General features: G+C 43.1%; 1 protein-coding gene across 7 annotated transcripts in view; it reads left to right on the top strand.

The window, feature by feature from the left end:
• Positions 1-20,037, top strand: part of LOC140188367 (uncharacterized) — a 93,708-nt gene extending 73,671 nt beyond the window's left edge. For 5 of the 7 annotated variants that reach the window (XR_011883279.1, XR_011883282.1, XR_011883283.1 and 2 more), the window contains exons 2-4: positions 14,361-14,661; positions 16,059-16,371; positions 17,385-20,037. The gene's annotated coding sequence lies outside the window, so the exon portion shown is untranslated. The remainder of the gene's footprint in view (positions 1-14,360; positions 14,662-16,058; positions 16,372-17,384) is intronic. The other 2 variants (XR_011883281.1, XR_011883285.1) reach the window with 1 other exon arrangement.
• The last annotated feature ends 960 nt before the right edge of the window (positions 20,038-20,997 follow it).

A 20,997-nucleotide genomic window follows, 5' to 3' on the forward strand; every position in this document is an offset into this window, starting at 1 on the left:
TCTGAATTATTTTCGCCACATGTGTCAGTGATAATAAAGCTGATTCTGATTCTGAGCAACAGAAGAAGAAGATCTCAAAGCTTCTGCAAGAATGAGGCTCATTCCATTGCAGGAGCTGGAGGGATGGTATAAAGGGAGAACGGGAACTTGAGTAGGAGGATGGGAACTATAGGGTGCAGAGGCAACACTGACACACTCAAGGAGAAGATGGCGGCGCGACGCAGCGCGCGTGGCCTCTCCGGTGATGAATATCTGTTATCTGTCAAGTAGGATGTCGTGCACAATTCTGATTTGATGGAGACAGACGTGAGAACACGGAGGAACATCGGTGAAACTTCTGAAATGCCTGCTTCGCTGCCGCTGCTTCTGTGTGATCCGAAATCTCCGGAGGGGAAGGCCCCGAATCCTCGGCTTTGCCTGTTGCTGGCGGCAGGGGCTAGGGGTCGAAGCGCTCAGCAGAGATGGTGCTCAGGCCTCAGTGTCGGAGGGCTGGTCGGAGGCTCGAAGTTTTTGGACGGACTCAGAGTCGGACTGTGGTCGGGTGCTTCCAGGATGCTGCATCGGCAAGTTTGCAGCGCTGGAGGCTCATGGCAGGGACAGTTTCTCCCTTCTATCATCTGTGTGAGATGTTGGAGCTATCAGGACTTTGAGATTTTTTTTTACCATGCCCATGGTCTGCTCTTATCAAATTATGGTATTGCTTTGCACTGTTGTAACTATATGTTATAATTATGTGGTTTTCGTCAGTTTTAGTCTTGGTCTGTTTTGTGCTTCTGTGATCTCATACTGGAGGAACATTGTATCATTTTTTAATGCATGCATTTCTAAATGACAATAAATGAGGACTGAGTGTCCCCATAAACTAATCATTTTATGTTTATTGAGATACAGCATGGAATAGGACCTTACAGCCCTTTGGGCTGCACCACCCAACAATCCCCCAATTTAATCATAGCTTAATCATGGGACAATTTACAATGACCAATTAACCTACCAACCTGTACATCCTTGGAATGTGGGAGGAAACCGGAGCACCTGGAGGAAACCCACATGGTCATGTGGAGAACGTTCAAACTCTTTACAGGCAGCAGCGGGAATTGAAGCTGGGTCGCTGGTACTGTAAAGCATTGTGCTAACCACTGCGTTACCATACCGTGTTAGAGCTGCTACCTTGCAGCACCAGTGATCTGGCTCCAATCTGCCTTCCAATGCTGTCAGTGTGGAGATTACTCAGTCTTCCCTTTGACCATGTCTAGTTGCCTTCAGGAGTCGTTGGATTTTGTTCCATGTCCCAAAGGTGTGTTGGTTGGAAGGTTAATAGGGTGAAGTAGATTGATCCTAGTAGTTGAATGGTGAAAGTTGACAGAAATATGGGGAGAATAAGGTACATAGAGAACATAGAGCTGTTCAGCACAGTACGGGCCCATCAGCCCTCAATATTGTACCAAGCTTTTGACTTCCTCCAAGTTCAATCTAAACCTTCCCTCCCACATAGCCTTCTATTTTTCTTTCATCCATGTGCCCATCGAAGAGTCTCTTAAATATCCCTAATATACCTGCCTCTACCACCACCCCTGGCAGGGTGTTCTACACACCCATCACTCTCTGTGTAAAAAACCTACCTCTGACATCTCCCTTTCCTGATGAAAGGTCTTGCCCCAAAACGCCAATTTTTTATTTCTCTCCATAGATGCTTCATGTCCTGCTGAGTTCCTCCTGCATATTGTGTGTGTTACTCTGACATTCCCCTCTATACTCCCTTCCAATCACATTAAAATTATGCTCTCTCACATTAGCCATTTCTGTCCTGGTAAAAAGTCTCTGGCTGTATGAACATGGACTGAATCCCAGCCCACATTTGATCCTGGACCAGAACTCGAGAACTCTCCTGATGAAGGAAATCAACCCAAAATGTCAACTGTTTATTCCCCTCCATGGAGGCTGCCTGACTTGCCGAGTTCCTCAAGTGTGCATTGCTCTAAGTTTTCAGCATTTACAGAATCTCTTGCGCTCTGGAACTCTCCTGTTGCTGGGTCCAGCCTGTTGGCACTGATAGAGTAAACTAAATGCTGAAAAGACACAGGGATTTCAATGAAATTGAATTTTATTAAATTAAAATTAAATTTCAATGAAAAAAAAATCCTGGAATTCAATGAACTGCACTCATTGGACCCAAAGCATGCACAGTAAAAATCAGCACCGCATCACATGAATGAAGCTGTTATTGCAGTTCGATAATAAATTTAAAATACACTTTTCAAATGTAATACCAAAAATAGAATAAAACATAGAGAAAAATTGAAACTGAAAATAAAAATGTTTGACATGTGAAGTCTTCAAGCGTACGCAGCGATTTTTTTGCTGGCAAATCTCAGGCTCAGGATAAACAAGGGAAAATCTGAAGATGCTAGAAATCCAAGCAACACACATAAATGCTGTCAGGACTCAGCAGGCCAGGCAGCGTCTATGGAAAAGAGTACAGTCAACGTTTCAGGCTGAGTTCCTTCATCAGGACTGGCGACAAAAAGATTACAAGTCAGAGTAAGAAGGTGGGAGAAAGGGAGTGGTGAAGTAAAGAGCTGGAAAGGGCAGCAGAGATGACAGAGGGTGAGTGGTGAGAGAGGGATTCACTGAACTCCTGTCGAAGGGAAAATTCAAAATTCTTCAGTGTAGGCATCCCTGGAAGAGACTTCACACTGTAGTAGTCCAATCATAAACAAGAGAAAATCTGCAGATGCTGGAAATCCAAGTGTAATGGCTTCTTTGTAATGTTTCACTGCTAATGTTAATGTAATGGCTTCTCTGTAATGTTCGCTGCTGAGGTAACGGTTTCTCTGTAGCAGCAATGTTTGGGTTATGGCTGGAGATAACAGGACTACTAGCCAATCGGGGATTGTTGTTTTGTCTTGTGTATCTGGAAGGATATTGTTTTCGCAGTCTTTTGTCAAGGAGAGAGGAAGAGGGGGGACATGTGTGGAGAGAGCTGGTAGACCACCGGACGGCGTGGACAGGGATCTGAGGGTCCGAAGGTCGACGGCATTCGGAGGAGACCGATGGTGGAAGAATGACTACTGAGTGAGCTCCAACATGACTTTGACTTGATTTTGGGCCCTTTTTTTGTTTATTTTCATTACTAACCCTATATTCAGATTAAAATTTATAAAGTTCTATCACTTACTTGCATATGGTGTACTGTCTGATATTTTGCGTAGTGGGTTTGTAACTGGGGATACATTACACAGCATCCACACAAACGTGATTACGCCTTTTGGCGGGGCCAAAGGCTGATTCCCCTAGGCGAACGCGAGCTGGGCGAGCCTGAGCGTTACACAAGCAATGCACACAAAATGCTGGAGGAACTCAGCAGGCCAGGCAGCATCTATGGAAAAGAGTAAACAATCTTCCAGGGACGCCATCCCTGAAGAAGTTTAAATTTTCCCTTTGATGGGAGATCAGTGAAACCCTCTCTCACTGTTCCCCCTCTGTCATCCCTGCCACCCTTCCCTGTTCTTTACCTCCCCCCTCCCCCTCCCGATTTCACCTATCACTTACTACCTTATATTTCTTCCTCCCTTCCCCCCCATTCTTACCCTGACTTGTCATCTTTTTTCTTCAGCCCTGTTGAAGGGTCTTGGCCCGAAATGTCAACTGTACTCTTTTCTATTGATGATGCCTGGCCTGCTGAGTTCCTCCAGCAGTTTGTGTCTGTTGCTTAGGCTCAGGGTTAGTAGGATTGGGCAGAAACTCAGACAAATGAGAGAAAATGTCACTACAGTGACACAGCAGTTACCACTGCTGTGTCACAGTTTCATTTGCTTGAGTTCGATCTGGTCTCAGGTCTGTCTGTGTGGAGTTTATATCCTCTCACTTATACTTGTCGGTTTCCCCCAGGGGCCCTGATTTCTTCCTAGATTACAAAGACCGACAAATATGTTATTTGGTTACCACAAATTTCTCCTCAAGATCAAGATCAAGATTCAAGATTGTTTTATGTCATTTCCTATACACAAGTGTAAAAGAGAACAAAAAAATTGTTACTCCAGATCCAATGCAGCACAAAGAAACACAATAACATAAAAATCATAATAACAAAAATACAATAAATATAAATACATAAGATAGCTTATATACATAGATTGATTATATGTCCATAAAGAGTTGCTCGGCACAGGAGAGTCTGTACATAAGTTGACTCTGACAGGAAATGATAAAGTATTGGTGGTGGGGTGTGTGGAAGACTGGGTTAGTGGGTGGAGGACTGGGTTAGTGGGTGGAAGTGTTAATCAGCCTTACTGCTTGGAAACAATAACTGTTTTTGAGTCTGGTGGTCCCGGCATGGATGCTATGTAGCCTCCTCACTGTCCGGTCCAGGAGCAGGGTGGGTAGGATTTTTCATGATGTTACTGGCCCTTTTCTGGCACCTATCTGTATAGATGTCCTTGATGGCCATTAGTATAATTAGTTGGCAGTATATTCAAGGAGAGATGATGAGGAGGGGAAAGCATGTTGAGTTGATGGACATTCAGGGAAGAGAGAGAGAGAGAGAGATCATAAGAGAGCAAGGCAGAGTTGATCCCCTGCTGTGAAATTGAGTTTGCAGACTATTGTTGATATTCAGAGAAAAACGTTTTAAATTACAGCCAACAGCAAACAAGTGGCACATTTACTGCCAACATTATGTAGTAATCTAAATTCAATCGACTACATTCTTCCAGCAAGTGAGTGTGTGTGTGTGTGTGTGTGTGTGTGTGTGTGTGTGTGTGTTTTTGTGTGTGTGTGTGTGTGTGTGTATACGCGCGCGCTTGACTGGGGTCTGAACCGTGCATCTGCCTAACACCAAACCCTTCACAGAGCCCCATTCCTGTTCATCACCCTACCCTGTCCTTGATTCAGACCTCTATCCTTCCTTTTAAAACGTCGAGGTGTGACCGCTCTGATTCACTTTGAGGCAGTCTCCAACACTCTGTTCTCCAACTTCAAAGGGCATAACTTGCACTTATGCCTGTTTACACGGGTTTAAGGTTAAGTAATAACACTATTGTAAAAACCACTCCCACATCTGAGAACCTCTCCCAATTCCACTCTACCATAATCTCTGAAGTTTCCTTTGATGCAGCACAATCCCATTGATCGCTTTACCTTCAGCAGCCAAAACATTAAACTCTGAAATTTTCTCCTTCATGTCTCTACCACTCTTTCCTCCTCCAAGTCTTTTTAATGCTTGCGTTGCCTAAGCTTTTCACTTGCTGCCTTATAATCTCTTTATGTTGCTTGTTACTTGTCAATTTTTATTCCCATAACAAGCCTTGGAATATTTTGCTAGGTTCAAGGCACAATATAAGTCATAGCAAATTCTAAGTATTTTAAGCATATTTGAATGCATGTGCCTGAACAAATATCTGTCTATGTGTATGAGCAAGTGTGTGTGTGTGTGTGTGTGTGTGTGTGCGGTGTTGTTTGGAAACCAAAATTTGGGTGGAAATGAAAAAGGATGGCAGCAACTGATAGTTATTAAAGTTCAAAATTCAAAGTACATTTATTATCAAAGAATGTATTGTTGCAAAGAACGGGCGAACCCAAACGCAGGACACTGGCACGGAGATAGAGTTAGGATGCAGACGAGGTCATGAGCATGGCTGGAGCTGAACGGCAAACAGGAGGGTGAACAGGAAGGCAGGAGGCAGGCAAAACTTAACTTGACACAGGGCGATGCTGGAGCCGAACGGCAAACAGGAGACGGACGGCAGGCAATACTTATCTTGACACAGAGCGTTGCTGAGCTGAACGGCAAATGGAAAGGCAAACAGCAATCAATACGTTACTTGACACCGAAAGACAGAGTTACACAGGTAAACCTCGGACTGAAGTAAAACTTAGAATACACAATCCTAAATGGCCGGGGATATGAATTACCACACTGGCTAAAACAACGATCTGGCGATGAGTGGATGCAAAGTTGAGATATTTATGCTGCCGGTTTAGGTGAGAATCAGGTGTGCCGCAATCAAAGGGAATTAGGAGAATATGGGGAATTCACGATCAGGACCGTGACATGTATATTATATACAAACTTGAGATTCATCTCCTTACAGACTTACAGGGCAGCCACGAAAACAAAGAAGCTCAATAGAACCCATTAAAGAAGAAGACTGTCAAACACCCATTATGCAGAAAAAACAAATTGTGAAAACAATAAAAGTATGTAACTAGCATTTAGAACTCAAGTTCAGAAAAGTGAGTCACAGCCCCGAAGCCCGTCATCACTGCAGCCGATTCGGGAACCCAATAGTTGCAGGCCACAGTCTCAGTTCAGTGCAGAGATGGATAAATCTCGCAGAGCAGTGAGCTGAAAACTGCCTCGTCTTTTGCTTTCGGCGCCGACTACCTTGACCTATTAAATCTGGCCCTGTGCTCAAATCGGTTAAACCTCTGTTTATTCCTCACTCGCGGGCCGATGGCCTAACTCTGCTCGTATGTCTAATGGTGTTATGGGCCTGGCCCCCACTGGCTCGACTCAGCTTCATCTCAGTTCATCGTCCACTCCGGCAGCCAAACATTGGCTCATTCCCAGGCCTGGGTCCTGCCACCTCGATTCAAACAGTACAATCCATAACTGTCCTGCACCTTCAGTTCAAAGCACAAAACTCCCAGGTTGTACAGGTGGTACAAAACCTCGACTCTGAAAGGGAAGTTACAGGCTATCGATTGCAGTGATCATTTTCAACAAAAAGTGAAGTTAATAAAGTGGTTAATAGTTGTTTTTGCTGCCAGTAAGTCAACACTGTGTTTTGCCAGTGCCTTTATAAAGTAGGTCCATCATGTAAAAACCTCAGAAGCTTCCATGATCCTTGGCTAGGGAAGAAGGAATATCAAATCCGATTACTCCCTGAACAACCTGCGAGACAAGACAAGCAGAGAGGAATGAGTGACATAGTTGGGCTTAGCTTTATAAGTACGTTCGCCTTCTCCAAACCCACACTCACTCCTTCCAGCCCCCACCCCAGTACCATATATTGTAAAAGGAAGAAATAACTTGGTGCACTGGTTTTTTGAAGATAAAGAAAGATTAGCTTTGTTTGTCACATATACATTGAAACCTTGAAATATACAAGCTCCTTACAGGCAGTAGTGGGAATTGAACCATAATTGCTAGCGCTGTAGAGCAATGTGCTAAGCACTATGCTGTAATGATGCCATTCAGACTCAAACATGAACCAATACTTCGCAACCTCCTTGAGCACCAGTGCAATCAGGAGAAAAGGAAGGACACACACACAAAGTGCTGGAGGATCTCAGCAGGTTGGGCAGTGTCTATGGAGAGGAATGTTTCGGGCTGAACCCTTCATTAGGACTGGAAGGGAAGGGGGGTGAAGAAGCCAGAAGGATGAATAAGTCCGAGGAACCTATTAGCTCTGGTAAACAAGTTGTCAACGATTTCACATCAAAGAATGAGGCTTTGACATATTGGTGGTCTATGTTGCAACGGCAAAGCCATGGGTATTAATATAAAGGTTGTGCAAGAGCCAGCTGTCTGGCCTGAACCTCTTCCAAATTTGGCTGCATATTGCAGGCTAGTACAAGGACATGGGACCGGTATATCAGGACTGTGGCATCGAAGTAAATCAACTCAGTCTTTGTTACTGCAGTTAATTTAAAAACATGTTAAGTCTGCATGGGCAGTGAAAGATCAGAACATGCTAACCTCTCTCATATGTTAAATCCTAGGACTTATTAACAATGTGATTTGGCGTGTTCACACATAGTGTCCTTTGCCAATTCTCTCTCTCCCCTTCTCTTGCTGGTTAGAACACCCTCATCCAACCAAAAAAGTAATCAATGACTCCTGCCCTTCAGTTGTATTACTGGTGAGCTCTCAGAGAAACATATCCAGATAGTGAGGGCAATATACCAACCCATGAGCTATTTTTGCTCTGTATTTGCAAAACTGATTTAATTTAATTTTTTTTTTAAATATACAGTCCTGTGCAAAAGCCTTAGACACATATGTATAGAGGAGATGGCCGCGACATGTTTTTTCAGCTTCTTTTAGCTCACACTCACAGGATGGGGGGTGTAATTACCCTTATATACAAGTTGGTGCCTTTTCACCTTGTTAATGTTACTGAAGGCCAATCTGGCAGATACCTTATTATTCAATGCGAAATTTTCTCAATCAGGTTTAATTTGGTCAACGTGTATGGGACAAACGAAGACAATCCAGCTTTTTTTCAGACATCTACCTTTATCATTAGCTGCTCTGCCGGGCCATCTTATTGTAGGTGGTGATTTTAATTTGTGCACTTCAACCTGAACTAGACAGATCTAATGGGATACATACCTCACACTATCAGACAAGAAAAGAGTTTAGACTTTAATTTAATTGATGTGTAGAGAAGGAAGTACCTGGATAAGCTAAATTTTTCCTGGTATTCTAGCACTTGCCAGACCTTTTCCAGAATTGACTATTACATAGTTTCAGCTGCTTTAATATCCACAATTATAAGCTGCTGGTACGATAGCATAATAATTTCAGATCATGCCCCAGTTTCATTTATTTTGAACCTGCCTAATGCTTTATATTACTCCCCAAGGTGGCGGCTTCAAACGATTTGGCTTAGGGATCCAGAATTTATAGAGTTTAGTGGAGAACAGATAGACTACTACTTTGGAAATAATACGGACCAGACATCAGCTGCTATAAGGTGGGAAATCTTTAAAGCCTTTCTAAGAGGTCAGATGATTAGCTTTACCAGCTTTAGACATAAATCTTTTAGATTGGAAATAGAACAGCTTGAAAAAAGAATAAAAGAGACTGAATCTGAAGTATTTCAAAATCCCTCTCAGCAGCTATTTGCAGAGCTTAACAAACTGAGAGCTAAATATAATGTATTGTCCATTAATATGGCAACAAAAAGTTTGATGAGACTGAAGCAATCCTATTTTGAGCAGGGTGAAAAGGCTGGTAAACTCTTGGTCTGGCACATCAAGCAGATACAAACAGAAAGGGCAATAAACTCCATACAATCAGATGAGAGGGTGACAACTGCTGACCCAAAAGAAATAAACAATGTCTTGTTGAGATTTTACCAAAATCTGTATAACTCAGAATATTCAGATTCAGCTCCACAAATATGAAAGGAATTTTTCGACTTATTAGAATTTACACCCCTGGGTGAAACGTCTTTGACCATGCTGGAGTTGAACTTAGAGGCTAAAGAATTGTCTGAAGCTATAACTAATATGAAGGGAGGGAAAACTCCTGGGCCCGATGGAATTCCGATTGAAATATATGAAATCTTTAACACTAAATTAATATCACCTCTGCTTGATATGTATCAGGAGTCACTTGACGCTGGATCCCTTCCCTCCTCTCTTAATATGGCAGTAATTACACTACTGTTAAAACCTGGAAAACCACCGTCCCTATGTGGATCTTACGGGCCAATCTCACTTCTGAACAATGATCTCAATATTCTCTGTAAGGTATTAGCTAGGAGGCTGGAGCCACTCTTGCCAAAAGTGGTCCACCCTGACCAAAAAGGATTTGTTCAGGGAAGGCGGGGCTTCCACAACATTTGAAGAGTGCTAAATATACTTTATGAGAAGTCTGGAAGCTCTGATAGTGCTATTCTATCATTGGATGCTGAGAAAGCCCTTGACAGAGTGGAATGGCAATATCTATTTAAAGTTTTAGGAATATTTGGTATAGGGCGAAAATTTCTAAGATGGATACAGCATCTTTATTCTAACCCACAGGCTGAAATTTTAAATAATGGGCTCTTTTCAGCACCTTTTAAACTCCAATGGGGAGCAAGACAGGGCTGCCCCCTATCTCCCCTCCTGTTTATCCTGGCCATTGACCCACTTGTTATGGCAATGCAAAAACAGGCTAACATAGCAGAAATAACTATAGGAGATATAGAACATCGCATAGCCCTGTACGCGGATGACGTAATTTTGTTTTGCTCCAACTTGAAACAAACATTACCTGCCTTAATTGACCTGATAAGTACTTTTGGTACTTTTGCGGGCTATAAAATAAACAACAACAAATCTGCAATATTATTCATGGATAAAGATGAGAGACTCAATCCCCCACTTCAAATACCATTTATGGTGTCAGAACAGGGTTTTACTTATTTGGGTGTTAAAATTACTCCTACTATTGATAGAATTATCCCAACTAATTATAACCCTCTCACAGATTCAGTTATTCAACTTATAAAAAGATGGATAAAATTGCCCATATCTTTGATTGGACGCATAAACATTCTAAAAATGTCAATTTTACGGAAGTTCCTGTACCATTTCCAATCTATCCCACTTTCTCCTTCATCATCTTTCTTTTATCTATTAAAGAAAATTTGTTCTAATTTTATCTGGAATAATAGACGTCCACAACTCAGGCTTTCCCTGTTATATCTGCCTTATGATAGAGGCAGCTTGCAGCTACCAAATTTTATATGGTATTTCTGGGCGGCCCAAATTAGAGCAGGAATGTTTTACTTTGTTAAGGATCCCTCCCTTACTTGGGTCTCAATGGAAACCCAGTCGATCAATATTCCTCTAGAACTATATATGTATTCAGCAGATAAGAAAAAACCGGTCAAACAAACTAAAAACCCTTTCTTAACAAATACAGTAATGGATTGGTATGATGCTCTTGCATATTTGGGAGAGACATCACAGTTATCCCAGTTTACTCCTACCTTTGGTAATGATAGCTTCTGGCCCGGCAGAGCAGACCCTGGTTTTAAAACTTGGTTGACCTGAGGCATAGCTAAGGTGTCTGATCTTTATAATGGCAATACATTTATGTCATTTGAAGAACTCAAGGCCACATATGGAATTCCAACAAAACACTTTTTTAAATACCTTCAGTTGCGAAGTTTTATTATGTCCAGGCAAGGTCACAGTTTGAAGTTCCCTCCTTTATCTACCTTAGAAGCTATTACTGTGAAATTATCTGAAGCTAGGGGACATGTGTCTGTATTATACAATTTGTTTGCAAGTAAACGCAAAGAGTCATCATACAACATACTACGAGCATGGAGAACTGATCTGCATGAGAATCTGTCAGAAAAAGAGTGGTCAGAAGCTTGTTCCTTAGTTCAAACTCAATCAGTGAAGACTTATTCTAAATTACTGCAATACAAATGGATAACCAGACAGTACATTACTCAGGCAGGTTGCATCACTTTAACCCCAACATTCCGGACACATGCCTCCAACGGAATCCCACCACCAAGCACATCTTTCCCTCCCCCCCTCTTCTGCTTTCCGCAGGGATCGCTCCCTACGCGACTCCCTCGTCCGTTCGTCTCTTCTCATCCCTTCCCACCGATCTCCCTCCCACACTTATCATTGTAAGCGGAACAAGTGCTACATATGCCCTTACACTTCCTCCCTCACCACCATTCAGGGCCCCAGACAGTCCTTCCAGGTGAGGCAACACTTCACCTGTGAGTTGGCTGGGGTGATATACTGCATTCGTTCGGTGCTCCCGGTGCGGCCTTCTATATGTTGGCGAGACCCGACGCAGACTGGGAGACCGCTTTGCTGAACACCTACGCTCTGTCCGCCACAGAAAGCAGGATCTCCCAGTGGCCACACATTTTAATTCCACGTCCCATTTCCATTTTGATATGTCTATCCACGACCTCCTCTACTGTAAAGATGAAGCCACACTCAGGTAGGAGGAACAGCACCTTATATTCCGTCTGGGTAGCCTCCAACCTGATGGCATGACCATTGACTTCTCTAATTTCCGTTAATGCCCCTTGCCCCCTTCTTACCCCATCCCTTATTTACTTATTTTTCCCCCTTTCTTTCTCTCTCTTTTTACTCCCTCTGTTCCTCTCACTATATCTTCCTCTGATGCTCCCCCCTCTCTTTCTTTCTCCCTAGGCCTCCCACCCCATGACCCTCTCCCTTCTCCAGCTCTGTATCCCTTTTGCCAATCAACTTTCCAGCTCTTAGCTTCATCCCTCCCCCCTCCTGTCTTCTCCTATCATTTCAAATCTCCCCTTCCCCCTGTCACTTTTAAATCTCTTACTATCTCTTCTTTCAGTTAGTCCTGACGAAGGGTCTTGGCCCGAAACGTCGACTGTACCTCTTCCTATAGATGCTGCCTGGCCTGCTGCATTCACCACCATTTTGTGTGTGTCGCTTGAATTTCCAGCATCTGCAGATTTCCTCGTGTTTGCGTTAAATGTAATCATCAAAAGGGGTCTCTGTTCCATTGTATGTGGGAGTGCCCCCAAATAATCTGCTTCTGGAAGAAGGTGCTGGATTTTATTAGTCAGATTATTGGGAAAAAGGTGCTCCTTGATCCTAAATTATGTATTCAGAATATTTATCCAAAGGACTTTGTAACCTCCAAAAACGTAAGGTCTCTGCTTAATATTTGTTTTTTGGAAGCCAAACGCTGCATAGCCTATTCATGGAAGAAATCAACAACCAATGGACTCTCACAATGGCTGAAAGGAATGACTTCTTATCCTGCTCTAGGAAAGATAAGCTACATCACAAAAAACAAACTTGGCAAATTTTGGGAAATTTGGGACATTTTCTTCAAGTTTCTGGAGAACAATATTCAGGATGATTAAAAATAACAGACTGAATTGACTACTTTTTTTAAATGGTGAGGTGTTTGCTTTTTTGTGTGTTTTTTTTGATTTCTTGTGTATTTTAATTTTTTCCTTTTCTTCAACTTTGTTGTACTTTCAAACTTATGGATGTTCTAATGTGTTTTCTTTTTATTTTGTAAAAGCAATTAAGAGATGTTAAAAAAGAGAGGAATGAGTGACCTAGTTGGGCTTAGCTTTATACGTGCATATGCTTTCCCCAAACCCACACTCACTCCTTCCAGCCCCCACCCCAGTACCATATGCTGTAAAAGAAAGAAATAATTTGGTGGCACTTGTTTTTTGAAGATAAAGAAAGATTAGCTTTGTTTGTCACATATACATTGGAACCTCAAAACACAATGAAATGCATTTTTGCTTCAATGACCAATTCAGCCTGACAATGTGCTGTTGGCAGCTTACAAGTTTCGCCATGATTCTAGCACCAACATAGCATGCCCACAATTTTCTAATCCTAACCCATATATCTTTGGAAAATGGGAGGAAACAGGAGCACTTGGAGGAAACCCACATGGTCACGGAGAGAACGTACAAGCTCCTTACAGGCAGTAGTGGGAATTGAACCACAATTTCTAGCGCTGCAGAGCAACGTGCTAAGCACTATGCTGTACTGATGCCATTCAGACTCAAACATGAAGCAATACTTTGAAACCTCCTTGAGCACCAGTGCAATCAGGAGAAAAGGAGGGACACACACACAAAGTGTTGGAGGATCTCAGCAGGTTGGGCAGTGTCTATGGAGAGGAATGTTTCGGGCTGAACCCTTCATTAGGACTGGAAGGGAAGGGGGGAAGAAGCCAGAAGGATGAATAAGTCCGAGGAACCTATTAGCTCTGGTAAACAAGTTGTCAACGACTTCACATCAAAGAATGAGGCTTTGACATATTGGTGGTCTATGTTGCAACGGCAAAGCCATGGGTATTAATATAAAGGTTGTGCAAGAGCCAGCTGTCTGGCCTAAACCTTTTCCAAATTTGGCTGCATATTGCAGGCTAGTACAAGGACATGGGACTGGTATATCAGGACTGTGGCATCGAAGTAAATCAACTCAGTCTTTGTTACTGCACTTAATTTAAAAATGGGCTAAGTCTACATGGGCAGTGATAAGTCAGAACATGCTAAACTCCCTCTTATGTTAAGTCCTAGGACCCATTAACAATCTGATTTGGCATAGTCACACATAGTGTCCTTTGCCAATTCTCTCTCTCCCCATCTTCTCTTGCTGGTTAGAACACCCTTATCCAACCAAAAAAGTAATCAATGACTCCTGCCCTTCAGTTGTATTACTGGTGAGCTCTCAGAGAAACATATCCAGATAGTGAGGACAATATACCAACCCATGAGCTATTTTTGCTCTGTATTTGCAAAACTGATTTAATTTAATGTTTTTAAATAAACAGTCCCGTGCAAGAGTCTTAGGCACATATGTACAGTTAGGGTGCCTAAGACTTTTGCACATTACTGTATTTGTCATTGTGGAGCAGAGGACGTGTTTGTAAATCTGGCAGGAATAAGGGATGTTGGGAATGGTGACGGTAAGAATGCCGCAGGGGAAGGGTGGGACGAGTGACAGAGGAGGAATGCCAGAAGGAGCTGGAGGTAGGTGGAGTTAGGAAAGATGTCATCAGAGATTTTTGTAGTCCCAGGTGACTTCTTCCAGTTCATCCACAAAACAGTTTATTCTTTTTTTGTGTCTTTCTTCTTCTTTTCAAGGTGGCTCGGAATCTGTCAGAATCCGTAATCCAGAGCTACAGCTCAAACTACGGTTCTCCGCAAGCAGGGGGTTCTCAGACTGGTCATGTGGCCTGGATTTTCGAGAACTCCAGGAACAGCTTGGAAGACGTGCGCTTTTGGGGAGCAGCCCCGTGAATGACCCGATTCCTCATGGATTTCATTGACTGAAGCATCATGGAAGATTGAAACATTGCGGCAGCAGGCGGTGTGCACCTGCTGTCGGGTGAAGCCCCGCCGTACTCGAGAGATCCCTTTCCCTCTCTCTCTCTTTTGATGTTGAGTAAGAGCTGGCCAGTCCTTGAGCTGAGGGACTCAGAGAAGCAATGTGCTAGATTAAAACATAGATACAGTGAGCTGCCGATCTCCCGGTCTCGTTGTTGCAATCTTTCTGTCCCTCACTAGTGAGACAGAGCCTGTCAGAGATACCAACGTGCTGGGTTATGGACTATAGTTTTTGATAGACTCTAGATCAAAGTCTTTTTGGGGGCTTTTGCTATTGCACGCATGATGGGGGTGGGGGTTGGTGCTTCTACTGATGCAAATAGAGAGGGGGGAGGAGAAGAGGAGGGTTGGTGTTTCTGCCTTGGGATTCTGATGATTCTATCATTCATTCTTTGGGTTTTATTGTTTTGTGAATGTTACTGTGAAGAGTAAGGATTGCAGGTTGTATATTGTATACCGTCTCGGATATTAAATTGAACCATTTGACCTATTTGAACCGGGAGTGGGGGGGGGAAGTGACGTGGGTGCAGACACACCCAGCCCTGAGATACCAGGCAAAGTCATTAGATTCCGAACAATTGGTTTATTGATCATTACAAAATGTCTCTTTGGTGCTTCCTGCTCTCTCCCCTCTTCTTTCCCCACTTTCCCAACTATGATTCTCCTCTCCCTGCCCCTTCCCACTCTCAGTCCACAAGAGATCCATATCAGAATCAAGTTTGTCATCACTCACATATGCGATGAAATTTGTTTTTTATTTGCGCCAGCAGTACAGTACAATACATAAAATTCCTGCAGTACTATGCAGAAGTCTTAGGCATCCCAGCTGTATGCATGTGCCCAAGACTTTTGCACAGTACTGTATATATTTTTAATTGCAATTTATTTTGGATTGCACTGTACTTCTGCTGCAAAACAACATATTTCATGACCTATGTTAGTTATATTAAACCTGATTTTGATTCTGAGGAGTTATAACCCAGCTCACATTTCACTCCCCGACACAAGTTGCTCAGCAGAGAAGTGAAGTTGCAAAGGGAATGGAAAGATCCGAAGACAAAATCATCAGCCTTTCGTCAGCTAAGACAATACTGTTCAGACTCTTGCAATGCACAGAGATGGAATGAGCCAACGGCCCTGGTGTAACATGAGCCACATACGATGGGGCAGGCTGTCTAACGTCTGTCATCTGTACACAGGACCATGCTGTTTCTTCCAGTGTGACAGCTGGATGCAGCCTTCCTACAGGAGACTGGCTTCTCGTTCATGAGCACGTCCCTGATCTCTGCCAGAGCCAAGAACTGAGTTGTGCATGGCAGAACGGCTTTGAAAGCCAGCAAGACCCAAGCCCCCCAGGCTGACTGGTTTACATTGATTGTGATAATTTTGACATATTTGAAAATTGTTTTAAACCAGCTTCATTCGCCAAAACTCTTTACTTGTTTTTTTTTCTAGGCAGCTGATTTCTCCTACTCAGTGGAGTTACTGTAATTGTTCCAGCTAACCTGATGTGAATTTAATGGCTGGATTTCCCAGAGGAGTCCTCGGAGATCTGTGCTCTGCTTTGAGTTCATGTGGCAGCTCAGTGGTGAAGCTGGTACAGCCACTGCTCAGAGCTCCTGAATCCTGGGTTGGATTCTGACCACTGGTGCTCTCTCCGTTGGGAGTTTGCATGTTCTTGCTGCGATTCATAGTTCTTTCGGATGCTACAGTTTCCTCCAAAGATGCGTGGGTTGAGAGGTTAAATGGCTACTGTAAATTATCTTTGGTAAGAAGGAAAGGTTACTTTTATTTGTCATATATACATTGAAACATGGAAATATACAGTGAACTGTGTCATTTGCATCACATCAAATCAGTGAGGACTGTGCTGGGTGGGGGGGAGCCTGTACATGTCACTGTACTTCTGCTGCCAATTTAGCATGCCCCCGACCAACTGACGCTGACCATAGGTCTTTGGAATATTGGATGTAGCCACAGCACTGAGAAGAAACCCACGTGATCACTTTATACTTTATACTTTATTGTCGCCAAACAATTGGTACTAGAACGTACAATCATCACAGCGATATTTGATTCTGCGCTTCCCACTCCCTGGATTACAAATATTAAATATTAAAACTATTTAAAATAGTAAAAATTAGTAAATATTAAAAATTTAAATTATAAATCATAAATAGAAAATAGAAAAATGGAAAGTAAGGTAGTGCACGTTCCAGGAGATTTTCACCCCAAGTCATTTGTGATATTGACCCCAAGGAACTTAAAGCTTTTGACCTGTTCCACTTGCGCACCGCCGATGTAAATTGGGTCGTGCGGTCCGCTACTCCTTCTGAAGTCAACAACAAATTCCTTCGTCTTGCTGATGTTGAGGAATAGGTTATTGTCTTCGCACCATGCCACCAGGTTCTTAATTTCCTCTCTGTACTCAAACTCATCATTACCCAAGATATGGCCTACAATTGTTATGTCATCAGCAAACTTATATATTGAGTTTGATGGAAGCTTGGCTACACAATCATGGGTGTACAGTGAGTACAGTAGGGGGCTGAGTACACAGCCTTGAGGGGCACCGGTGCTCAGAGTGATTGTAGAGGAGAGCTTGTCGCCTATTTTTACAGCCTGGGTCCTGTCTGTGAGGAAGTTGAAGATCCAGCTGCAGATCTGAGTGCTAAGGCCCAGGTTCCAGAGCTTAGGAATCAGTTTATTTGGAATGATCGTATTAAAGGCAGAGCTGTAGTCAATGAAAAGGAGCCTTATGTATGTGTCTTTATTCTCCAGGTGTTCTAAGGAGGAACGTAGGGCCAGAAAGATGGCATCTGCCGTTGACCTGTTGCTGTGGTAGGCGAATTGCACAAACTTCTTACAGACAGTGATGGGAATTGAACCCCAGACAGTCATTGCTGGCACTGTACAGGAAAGTGATTGCACAGACCACTAAACCACCATGCTACCCAAGGCCTAGGGTCAGTTGGTAGAATTTGAAGTAACACACACAAAACGCTAGAGGAACTCAGTAGGTCAGGCAGCATCCATGGAGAGGAATAAACAGTTGACCTTATGGACCAAGAACCTTCATCAGGACCTGGATTTCCAGCACCTGCAGAATCTCTTGCGTTTATGGATAGAACTTGCGGAGGGGTTGATGAAAATTTCAGAGCACAGAATAGGTGAGAAAATTTCAGAATAGGTTACTATATCTATATATATGGAGATATGGGTTTGTTATGTGAAATGGGTTTGGCAATAGATCCAAGGTCAACAGAGCAGTGCTCCATCCTAGAGCAGTCTGCTCAGGAACAGCCAGTCACAAGCAGACTTGCCAGCAAATCTTGGCAGAAGCTCACACCTAACATGCACCGCTCAGTGCCAGGTCCTCGTTTTGTGCACCGCTATGTATCTGCTTTCTAGCAACTATGACCGAGTTCTCAGTCACGTCCTCGGCAACACTCGCTGCAGGCCGAAGAGAACGGTGGTGGTTCTGCAGTGGCTGAGTTGTCTGACCAGTAATTGAGAAGCGTTGACAAACAATCCAGAGATCCTGAATGCAAGTCCTACCATGGAAATAAATTTGATTAATAATTATTTCAGGCTCAGATTACAACCTAGTCATAGTCATAGCCATAGTCATACTTTATTGATCCCGGGGGAAATTGGTTTCCATTACAGTTGCTCCATAAATAATAAATAGTAATAGAACCATAAATAGTTAAATAGTAATATGTAAGTTATGCCAGTAAATTATGAAATAAGTCCAGGACCAGCCTATTGGCTCAGGGTGTCTGACCCTCCAAGGGAGGAGTTGTAAAGTTTGATGGCCACAGGCAGGAATGACTTCCTATGACGATCTGTGCTGCATCTCGGTGGAATGAGTCTCTGGCTGAATGTACTCCTGTGCCCACCCAGTACGTTATGTAGAGGATGGGGAACATTGACCAAGATAGCATGCAACTTAGACAGCATCCTCTTTTCAGACACCACCATGAGAGAGTCCAGTTCCATCCCCACAACATCACTGGCCTTACGGATGAGTTTGTTGATTCTATTGGTGTCTGCTACCCTCAGCCTGCTGCCTGAACCTGAACCTGAAATTTGGAAAAGAAAACTGGAACAATTAGTTCAAAGTAAATTTATTACCAAAGTACATATATATCACCATTCGTTTTCTTGTGGGTATACTCAATAAACCCATAATAGAATAAAAAACATAACAGAATCAATGAAGGACCGCACCAACTTGGGTGTTCAACTAGTTTGAAAAAGACAACGAACTGTGCAAATACAAAAAGAAAGAAATAATAATAATAAATAATTAAGAAATAAATATCAAGAACATGAGGTGAAGAATCTTTGAAAGTGAGTCCATAGGTTGTGGGAGCATTTTGATGATGGGGCAAATGAAGTCCAGTTTAAGATGGCACTACCGAAGACAGGTGACTGGTAGTTCAAAAGCAAAGGAATTCCATTAAAACCATTATTAATAACACTTTCTTTGAAGTAAACTGTGATAACCTATCACTGCAAGCGATGAAGAAGCAAGCAAAGGCAAAATGAATTATTGGGATGTACCCTGCTGGTGCGATGGAAAATTGATGCACTTGGAGTTGAAGCCATGCTGATTGGAGTAAATGATTCAGAGGGGAGAAGACAGAACGGAGGAGTTCCGATGACCTTCCAACTAATCCGAGTATGAGAGTGGATCGCTCTTAATTCTGAGTCGAATTGAAGATGTCAAGAACAGCTTCTTTGACAGCAAATTCCTATGTCCGAAGTGAATCGATGGGTGGCGTGTTCAAGGTCCAAAGTGACTCACCACAGCAAGGCCCGGGTCCTAAAGCGAAATATAATCCACTGTTTGAACAATCTAAATGCTGGCCCATATAGACTGGAAAGGCAAGGTGCCAAGAATCGGATGAGGTTGGATCTCTCTGGGTTCTGAACTGCTTTGCAGAGGTTGATAATGGCTACTTCAGCAGCAAAATCTAGGCCCAAGGTGATTTTCCTGTGATGGGGCCTAGGTCCTAGCTCACGGTTTGGACATTTTAAACGCTGGCCCAGAGTGTCTGGGGGTTTCTCTCTCCACAACGCTAAGGCTGTGAGACTGCCCCCGGCTGCTGTGCTTCATGTCTACGAACTTTGCAGCGATTTGCCCTGCTAATATGGTGAACTGAATACCGAGGCTCTGGGCCTACTCCAGGCTGCTCCAGGGATTTGGATCTAATGACTCAGTTTGGTTCAGAATGCTATTGAAAGTGCCTGCTTCTATCGTTTATATGATTTGTTTTGTGTTTTTTTTTTCCTTTTTCCCTGTGGGCACTGGGGGGTTGGTCTTATTTTTCTTATTGATTGGGTTCTTTTGGGTTCCTTGCTTTGTGACTGCCTGTAAGCAAACTAATTTTGAGGTTGTATAATTTATACATTGTTTGATAATAAATGCACCTTGAAACTTTGAAACTTTGAAGTCGAGAGAAGTTATGCCCTTTGGTACAAGAGCCTGGTGGTTGAGGGGTAGTAACTGTTCCTGAACTTGGTGGTGTGAGTCCTGAGACTCCTCTACCTACTTCCTGATGGTAGCAGCAAGAAGAGAGCATGACTTGAGTGGTGGTGGTCACTGATGATGGATGCTCCTACTACTAATTTTGGTAGGATTTTCTATTCAAGGGCATTGGTGTTTCCATACCAGGCTGCGATGCAGCCAGTCAATATACTCTCCACCACACATCTATAGAAGTTGGTCAAAGTTTTAGATGTCATGCTGAATCTTTGCAAACTGCTAGGGGAGTCGATGCACTCCTGTGCTTTCTTCATAATTGCACTTACGTGTTGGACTCTGGACAGGCGCTCTAAAATAATAACACTGAGGAATATAAAGTTGCTGACCCCCTCCACCTCTGATACTCCAATGAGGATTGACTCATAGAAACATAGAAAGTAGGTGCAGGAGTAGGCCATTCGGCCCTTCGAGCCTGCACCGCCATTTATTATGATCATGGCTGATCATCCAAATCAGAACCCTGCCCCAGCCTTCCCTCCATACCCCCTGATCCCCGTAGCCACAAGGGCCATATCTAACTCCCTCTTAAATATAGCCAATGAACTGGCCTCAACTGTTTCCTGTGGCAGAGAATTCCACAGATTCACCACTCTCTGTGTGAAGAAGTTTTTCCTAATCTCAGTACTAAAAGGCTTCCCCTTTATCCTCAAACTGTGACCCCTTGTTCTGGACTTCCCCAACATTGGGAACAATCTTCCTGCATCTAGCCTGTCCAATCCCTTTAGAATCTTATACGTTTCAATCAGATCCTCCCTCAATCTTCTAAATTCCAACGAGTACAAGCCCAGTTCATCCAGTCTTTCTTCATATGAAAGTTCTGCCATCCCAGGAATCAATCTG

The sequence above is a fragment of the Mobula birostris genome, chromosome 26 (assembly GCF_030028105.1).
Source record: "Mobula birostris isolate sMobBir1 chromosome 26, sMobBir1.hap1, whole genome shotgun sequence".
Taxonomy (NCBI): Eukaryota; Metazoa; Chordata; class Chondrichthyes; order Myliobatiformes; family Myliobatidae; genus Mobula; species Mobula birostris.